The following is an 8,516-nucleotide window of genomic DNA, read 5'->3' as shown; positions in this document are numbered from 1 at the left end:
TAGATGGGAAAAAGCCTCTTTCGATTCAGCCGAGCACAGGTTGCTGAATGCTTTATTAAGTGTAAACATTAAAATATGTAGAAACCTCAGGCACTACAGTTGTCACTCCAGGAAAACACAATTTAAGATCTTGCCATTTTACTGAGGAGCAGCCTTTATTTTCTTTTAATGTAGATACAGAGAATTATAAGGTAGCCATTATTAGAAAAGTGATTTTCTAATCCTCCCCCCTTCCTTATTAAATTGAAAGGTAATCTATTGATGTGACTCTCAGTGTTTGGTATAAATATATTTTATCCCTACAGCTTTTTCTGTGTAGTGGTTTGCGTATTTATGAATTAATATAGAACCCATTATGTCTAGAAGTAAAATGTAAAAGACTGCTTTTTTCTTGAAATGTAGAGAAACTCCCTTTATCTTTCAGGTGTTCTAATCCATGCATGCAAAATGAAATTATATATAAATGGTACCTAACTAAACAAAATCCCAAACACATTTTGTTCACTGTCCCTTCCTTCTCCATGATTCCCCATCAGCCACATTTAAAAGAAAATGGCTTATTTTCTTCTTCCTTTCCAAGTGACATGAAACTCTTAACATTCTAGAATCTGAATCATTCCTCTTTAAAAGCCACTCTCACAGATAACACATCTTTTAAAATTTTTTTTTTGCCATAATCTCCTTTAATATCATCCCTCATCTTACTCATTTAGTGGATTTGCCTATTCAGCTGGAATCTGCTTAGCTGTGCATTTGCATACGGGGAGATGTGGTCCAGGTTCCACAGTGCTCTGAATATCAAACCACAAAGCCCCTTTTCAAAAGCAAATTCATAAATGCAATCATGCATACCTTTCTGAGTTATGAGGTGGCTGTGGATTTGGCAGTGCTGACTTGATGCCGTCCTGACAGGGTAGGTTAAGGGATTAAGTCTAGTCTGTCTTCACTTGGCCCTGCCTCTGACACACTCTAAAAAAGTTGCTGGCTGGCCCCGTGCCTATAGTGACCCGTCTATCTCCTCCAAGTGACAACACTTCCCTTTAAGTCTCTTCAAAGGTCAAGCCAGATAACTCGGTGAGTCTCCCAGATAGTTTCTTATCTGAACCTCGTCCCACTAAACTGTCCCCAAGAAAGAGAATCACAGAAATGAGCCAAGGGAGGGCACAGATAACCTGGGAATGGGGAGTAAAGGGAGAAATGGAGAAAGAGAAGAAAATTAGCTCCATCTTGATTGGAAATAACTTATGTTATAGGAAATGTAGTGGTTATCTCTGCTGGCTTGGGAACCAAACTGTCTGCAAGAATCTCAGAGTTCAACAGGGTCACTGAGCCATTCACATTGACACAATCGAGTGTAGAGCCTCCTTGCTTTCTCCCTCACCATAGTGAGAGTTACATGCATAATTAACTTACATCTCAAGCCAGTTTTTCAATCATGCAAAATGACACTGGCTAAGCAAGTGACAGTGATTTATATGGAAAAGACACACAATATTGTAATGGGATCTAAAATAGTGTGGGTGTAAAAGTTCTCTCCAAACAACAATGAAAAGACACAACATAATTAGGCACTTAAACCCTCAACCCTTCCATTTGAGTCTTCTTGCCCTCGAGTTTTCCACAATTTTTCCCCCTCCTGGTTGCATGATATCAAGCATCCCCGCCTCTCTCGGTTGAACGAATTACTGACAGATTGCATTTTGCTTTGTTTAGTCCACATCAGAAATTACTAACACGAAAATTGCCCTTTCCCTGCCTAGAGAAAGATGAGCAACTGCAATCCAGGCAGATGTTAGGTGTCCCCTCGTGTCGGGGAATTCAAGGGACAGAGCTGGCTTGCCAGAAAAGTGTCCACTTACACTTGGCCACGACATTAGGATAGCTGTGTTGGGTAATTCATCTGATAATTCATCTAAATTCTTTCTTCCTCAATTATCAATTTTCAACATCAGAAAGGACCAGCCTTATTACTTTGAAGCTTTGTCTCTTTTCTAAATGTTCTTCCAATTTTTTAGGGAAAGGTAGGAAACCCACTCACAGGCCATAGAGAAGGAAAACATCTAGATTGAAACATGTAATTTCTGTGACCTCTACCAGATGACTTGACTCCTCTCAGATTTGCCCTTCTGTGCCTCACTGAAAACATTCTTAGAAAGGAATGGAGGGCATTTAGGGAATTTTGATTCATATAGAGCAGGGATCGGCAACCTTTTTGGCCGTGAGAGCCATAAACGCCACATTTTTTAAAAAGTAATTTCATGAGAGCCGTACAGTGCTCATAGTACGCGCTCCTGTAACAGTGCGCAGTCCTGTAACAGCACCTGAAAAAAAATTGACTTTATGGCTCCTGCAAAAAGCCATATGTGGCCGACCCCTGATATAGAGAATTGAAATAAACAGGAAGGCAGGACTAGAGAGAAAAGCATGCCCTCAGTTACAGGGAAGGGGGGCAGGAAAGACACTTTCAAGCTCCTTTCAGTGGGAAATTATCATAAGAGCAATTTTATTGTTATTGTTGTTGCAGCTCACATTCCATTGGTCTAGAGAGTTATGGGAAAGGAAACATTCTCTACCAATAAAGATCAACAACTGTTCTATTGTTTTCCTAGAGCATTGTGTGGAGCATCAAAAGTTAAATGACTTGCCCAGGGTCACCAGTATGTTTCAGAGGTAGGATCCGAACATAGGTGGTCCTGATTTGGAAACCAGATCTCTACCCACTATTTCACCACTGCTTTTTGTTATTAAAGACTATCATTAAAGAGGCATAAACCATGCACAAATAGTCGCAACAATTTTATTTCTCAGAGAGTTTGGATCATGTAAACCCTACTATAAAGTGATGAAACTCTGCTTTTCCATTGATCACACATTTGGAATATGTATAACCTCATTAACAAGAAAATAAATTCTGCTTTATGAAGCAAGGTGGAATAACTCTGTTTTAGAGATTATAAAATCTATCTATCTACACACGCATACATACACTCATGCACACACACACACACACACACACACACACACACACACACACACAACCTGTATCTTCTTAAATTCACAGCAGATAGTAGGCTTTAGTTAGTATTTCTAAGGTGCATATTTTCTCTCTATTAGTTAGAATTTGTTCATTCTGCTCCTCTGATAGAGGTCCTCTTCCATTCAGATCTCCAAGTGGACCTCTTACACTAGCAGTTCTGACCCTCTAAAAAGTCAAGGAAAGACCTTTCAAAGGGATCTTCTTCTCTTAGCCTCATGTACATGTAATGGGTGGCAAGAAAGTACACTGGTCAACACTATATTCCTAGTTTTTAAAAAATCAAATTTATCCCAATGACTTGTGAGAATACAGTAATATTAAGTACCTATTGACTCTAGGTGCTGAGTAGTTTTAAACAAACCAATTCATACTTAAAGTGGTTATGGTAGCACATGAAGCATAGTGTAAGGACAATGGTTCAACAAGGAAATGAAAGAGAATTTCTTGTTCCAACATTAGAGAGAGTAAAGAAGATCATGTATTAATTAAATAAAAGACTAAATAGGACAAACCTTTGGAACAGGAAACATAACATTTAAGAATAAAATCAACATGGCAGGGTAAAGGTCGGAGAAGATCAAGTAAGACGCTAATAGTTGTGCTTTTTCCATTTTCTTATCGATCAATATTGTGTTTTTTTTCTAGCTAAAATGCAACAGCAGAGTTATTGCTGACCTTTTCTTCACCCTTCCATTGTGTATAAAATCACAGCAAAATAACAAATGACTTTATAAGCTGCAGAATTTTTCTGATCCAAACCCCTATGTGTGCTGAAATATTTCTTAAAATCTCTTTCTTCTAAGGATTGGAAGAACATGCTTTTCTTCTAATTAGATACTTAAGAATGTCCTTAGGTTTCAAAACAACAACAAAAAAGTCATCCTTTTAAGAATGTTTCATAATTTTTGCCAGTTGTGGTGATAGGAAATTTGTGATTTTCTTTTTAAAAAGAAAGTTGTTGACCAAATTATTCTTATGTGGTATGCCTCAATCTCATATTAGTGCATACTTAATATACAAGATTAATGTCTACAGAAGCACTAGATTCTGAATCAAAGCTTCTTTCATCAACAAAAGATCAGATCATGTTTTCTCCATCTGAGAAATCATTTAAACTCCTGTCCAAAATCCTTCTTTAGAACTGTCCAAAATGGGGAGAAGTCCCACATCATGAGTAAGGACTGAATAAGACCTTCGATAATTTTTTTTTAATTGGAGTTCTTCCAGTTGACAAAGGAGAAAAGAGAAAGTCAGGCATTTAGTCATTTCTCTTTTTAAAAGCTTTAATTAAAGTTATCCATATAAACATTGTGATGTACATTCTTTCTCTGTCTGTTTTACTGATTTCGCTGAAACAAGATTCAGAAACCACACTCTTAACTCTCATCAGCATAGAGCAAAATTGAGTGTGTTTCAGATCCTGTGCAAGGGGGGTTTAGTTACTGAAGGAGGAATAGGATCCCATGGTTTTCCTTATAAGGCAGTCTGATAGCATGGAATCTGAGAATAATGTACTAATGAGATTCCAGACTAATTTGAAATTTATTTTTTTCTCATATATATGATGGAGGTTTTTTGGTTAGTTTAGAAATCTGAGTTTATACGCCTCTACCCAATTTGAAGGAACTATAGAATTTTCATGCCTCTTATCTCAACATAGACCTAACCAAAATAATAGTAAATTATGGAATCTATCACAAGTGTTTTCAAATTCAGAACAATATTTAAAGCTACTTCCCTAGTGTAGGAAAACTTCATGGATTTCTATTTTAATAAGTCTGAGAGTGGTATCTACTTTTAATAAAGAAAGCACATCAAAATGTTTGTTAATTAGCAGATGCGGCTAGATGTGTTTCATTTGTTTCCCAGCTGTCACATCTGGGTCTCTCCAATATATCCTAAGGGTGATGGGGTAGAGTCTCAGAAAAATCAGAAATACAACTTGACCTCTGTCTGACTAGCCTTATCATTACCAGTAGACCTGAGTATGGGATATGCCAAGAATACCCAAGCATGTCCTAATATCTCAACAATAGTTTAGCATTTGGGGTCTCATTTTTAACATTTATATTTAAAAATAAATTTTAGTTGATAATTTAAGAAATAAGATTTTGTTAAGCCTTAATTTTGTTCATTTGATGAATAAAATATGCCATATAAAATATTGTTCCATCAATGTTATCCTTAAAGTAAAATATGAGATAATAAAAAGTATTGACTCTAATAAAAGGTCTTTTGTAGGTCTATGTCCTCATAGGTTCAGCCCTTACAGGAAAACTCAACCCCCTGTACCACTAGGGTAGATACCAAATACGGTCAAAGCACAAAACACAGAAGGAAATGAAACATAATTTACTCTTCTTAGAATTCTCTTTTTGTTGTGGAAAATGTACAGAGGCACACATATGTCATGGAAACTTTCTGGGAAACCCAAACAATGCAACCATGCCTTTGCAAATCCCCAGGGTTTACCTGAATCTGACATTCCCTTTGCAAGCCACAAAACCTACCTAAAGGCAAAAAGCTCATGGCCAGTCTCATTATCCACCCGCAACCATCAACTGCCCCTCATCCTCCTTAAAGGTCTCAGCTACTGCCAGGTCCTAAGATCTCCAGAATGGCAGTTCAGTTGTTCACATTGTATTTCATCTGGTTCCCATAGGATCTCCCTAATTACAATGCTAACACCAGTGACTACTTGATAAGTCTAAATGAAAAACAAATCTTTCTGAGGATTTTTAAGCCTCAGTGTTATCTATTAAAGATAAAATGGATGACCTTTTCTTTTTGAAAAGGTTGGTGTGTTTTTAGGGAAAACTGTTTGGATTTACAACATTGTATTTTGCTGATTTTTTTCCATTATAACAAATGGAATTGTAGATCTGACTTATTTTCACTTTTAAAATATAGCAAACATACACTCATCTACACAAAACTGATGAATTCAAAGTTAGCAGCCATAGTAAAACTATTTATCTATTGGTTTCTACTATTAAATTAAAGATATGCTATCAAAGAAAAAATTCACAAATAACACCATGCAAAAAATTTTTCATAGTCAAAGATCTTGTAGTACTGAAAGTGGCCCTATGGCAATTTTAGATATTTTAAATACTTCACAACAAGATAACCTCAGCTTGTGGGCAGTATGTAGGTTTTTTGTGCAACATAGGAGCAAGGGCTAAAACCAAACTGAGGAAAACTGTCGCAATAGAGACACATAGAAATTAAGCAAAAGGATTGATCTAGGTCAGGAAGGGATACAAAGTCTAGGCTAGGATACACACAGGCAATAAGGGACAGCCAGGTGAGGAATTAGTGTAAGCTAAAGAAAAAGACAAAAAGTAGGTATAGTTGGTGTCTAAGATCAATCAGATAACAGAATCCAGAAGTCAAGGGGAGAGTCAAGATTTAAGAAGTATGGCCAGGTGAGTAGAGAGACATGGCATCAAACTTAAGTGAAATCGGATCATGAAAAGCAGCTATTTTTCTGGTTTTATTTGATTTGGGTTTTTAGTGCACAATGAATATATGTGTGGATTGTCCAACTATCCAGGCAAGCTTCGTTCAAGGGTGCAATGGATATGACAAGATCTGTGTTGACTCTGTAGAGGGTAGCAGAAGAATCAAAATGGTGCCAACCGTCTCCACATGATATAGAAAAGGTTGACAAGTTCCATAACAACCAAGGCTAAGTAAGAAATCTTTCCTCCAATATTGAAGAAGAGTATTGAGCTAGAAATATGTGTGCCAACCTTCAAATATTGATAGTCTAAAGGAAAATAAGTTAAGAACAAAAGATACTTCCCTTTTTTGTATATAAAAGAATAGCTGTATCCTCCGTAGATATTCATGACTATAGCCATTGATTTCTCCCCATCAAATTTATAATTTTGCTGTAACTTTAAGCATTTAATAGTGATCACAGATCATTTTGCATGGAAAAATCCTACATGAACTAGTGGGCAGTTAGCATCCACAGCAGCCATGGGGCAAGCTTCAGGAGTGAGAAGCACACTGATGTTTGCACAGTCTATAGGTGGGCAATCAGCTGCATCAGCTGGAAGCCTCCTCTCTGCATGGGAGCAGGCTGCTTCAGGCAGTGTGTTTTCTTAAAGCATCTTGCTGAAGTTGTGTCAGACCCCATTAAGAAACAACTCCCTCTGTCCAAAGGAACCTGCCTGTAGTTCCCCAAAATGTACCACAAGTACAGACACCAAAAGGTTAAGAATTTCCCAAAGCCTTGGAGTTGTCAGAATGTGAAAGAACTAACCCTCTCTTTACCTTTGGTCCCTTCATGCCATTGAGCCACAGCTCTTTGGGCTATTTTGTGAGTTTATAACCATATTAAGCTTAACATCTTAAATAACTCCATCATAACAACAGCCAGTTTTGTGTAAATATGTTAAGGTTTACAAAATTCCATTTTTACCTTGTCTCTCTGCATGTTTAGAGGTATCCACATTTTAGAGTTGAGGAAACTAAAATCCAGAGAATTTTAATTGGTCTGCCTACTGGTGTGCAGCTAGGAAGTATAGGACTTCCTTGAACTTGAATACAGAACCTGACCAACTTGAGATTTGGTGCTCTTTCCCCTAAATGATGCTGCATCTCCTAAAAACAAAAAATCATACATACTTACACATTGTTAGTTTCCTTCCATTATAAGCAAATGGCAAAAAACAAATAGCATAATGGTGAATGAAGATTAATTTACTGAGACAGCCAAATCATAGATGGTAGTATAGAACATTAGAGCCTGAAACTCCTACTTTATAGATGAGAAAACTGAGGCTCAGAAAAATTAAATAACTTGTCTGATATCATCCAAATGGCTAATGACAAAACCTAGACTAAAATACAATCCAGAACTTTTTCACCCTTAACTGAATAGCATTCTTTGGATGCCTACTGTGCTTAGAACTTTGTATTTGGTCAATTAGCAGAAAAGTAAACCCTGTCTTTTAGATTCCTGAGCATAGAAATGTAAGTAACTTGCCCTGATCCAAGATCTATGATGTATCCTTTTGGATATGCCTATCTCTATATAGTTGTTCCTGATCTTGTCAGTGTTGTAGACCTGGTAGCCCTGACTTGGAGTGAGTGGAATGCAATAGATGCTCAGTGGTGCCTGTTAAAGTCCCTTAAACGCTTTTATTTATTTATTCATTTATTTTTTTAAAACCCTCATCTTCTGTCATAGAATCAATACTGTGTATTGGTTCCAAGGTAGGAGAGCAGTAAGGGCTAGGCAATGGGGGTTAAGTGACTTTCCCAGGTCACACAGCTAGGAAGTGTCTGAGTTTGGATTTGAACTCAGGACCTCCCATTTCTGGGCCTGGCTCTCAATCCATTCCACCATCTAGCTCTCTGCTCCCTTTCCCCCCAGCTCTTTCAATAAATTTGTTTCATATTCAGTCTTTTATCATACTTTCTTTTAAAAGGATAATATCTTTCATCCTCCAGGGACCCATCGTTC

This window comes from Gracilinanus agilis, chromosome 1, assembly GCF_016433145.1.
Source record: "Gracilinanus agilis isolate LMUSP501 chromosome 1, AgileGrace, whole genome shotgun sequence".
NCBI classification, from domain to species: domain Eukaryota; kingdom Metazoa; phylum Chordata; class Mammalia; order Didelphimorphia; family Didelphidae; genus Gracilinanus; species Gracilinanus agilis.
This window is presented reverse-complemented; position numbering follows the sequence as displayed.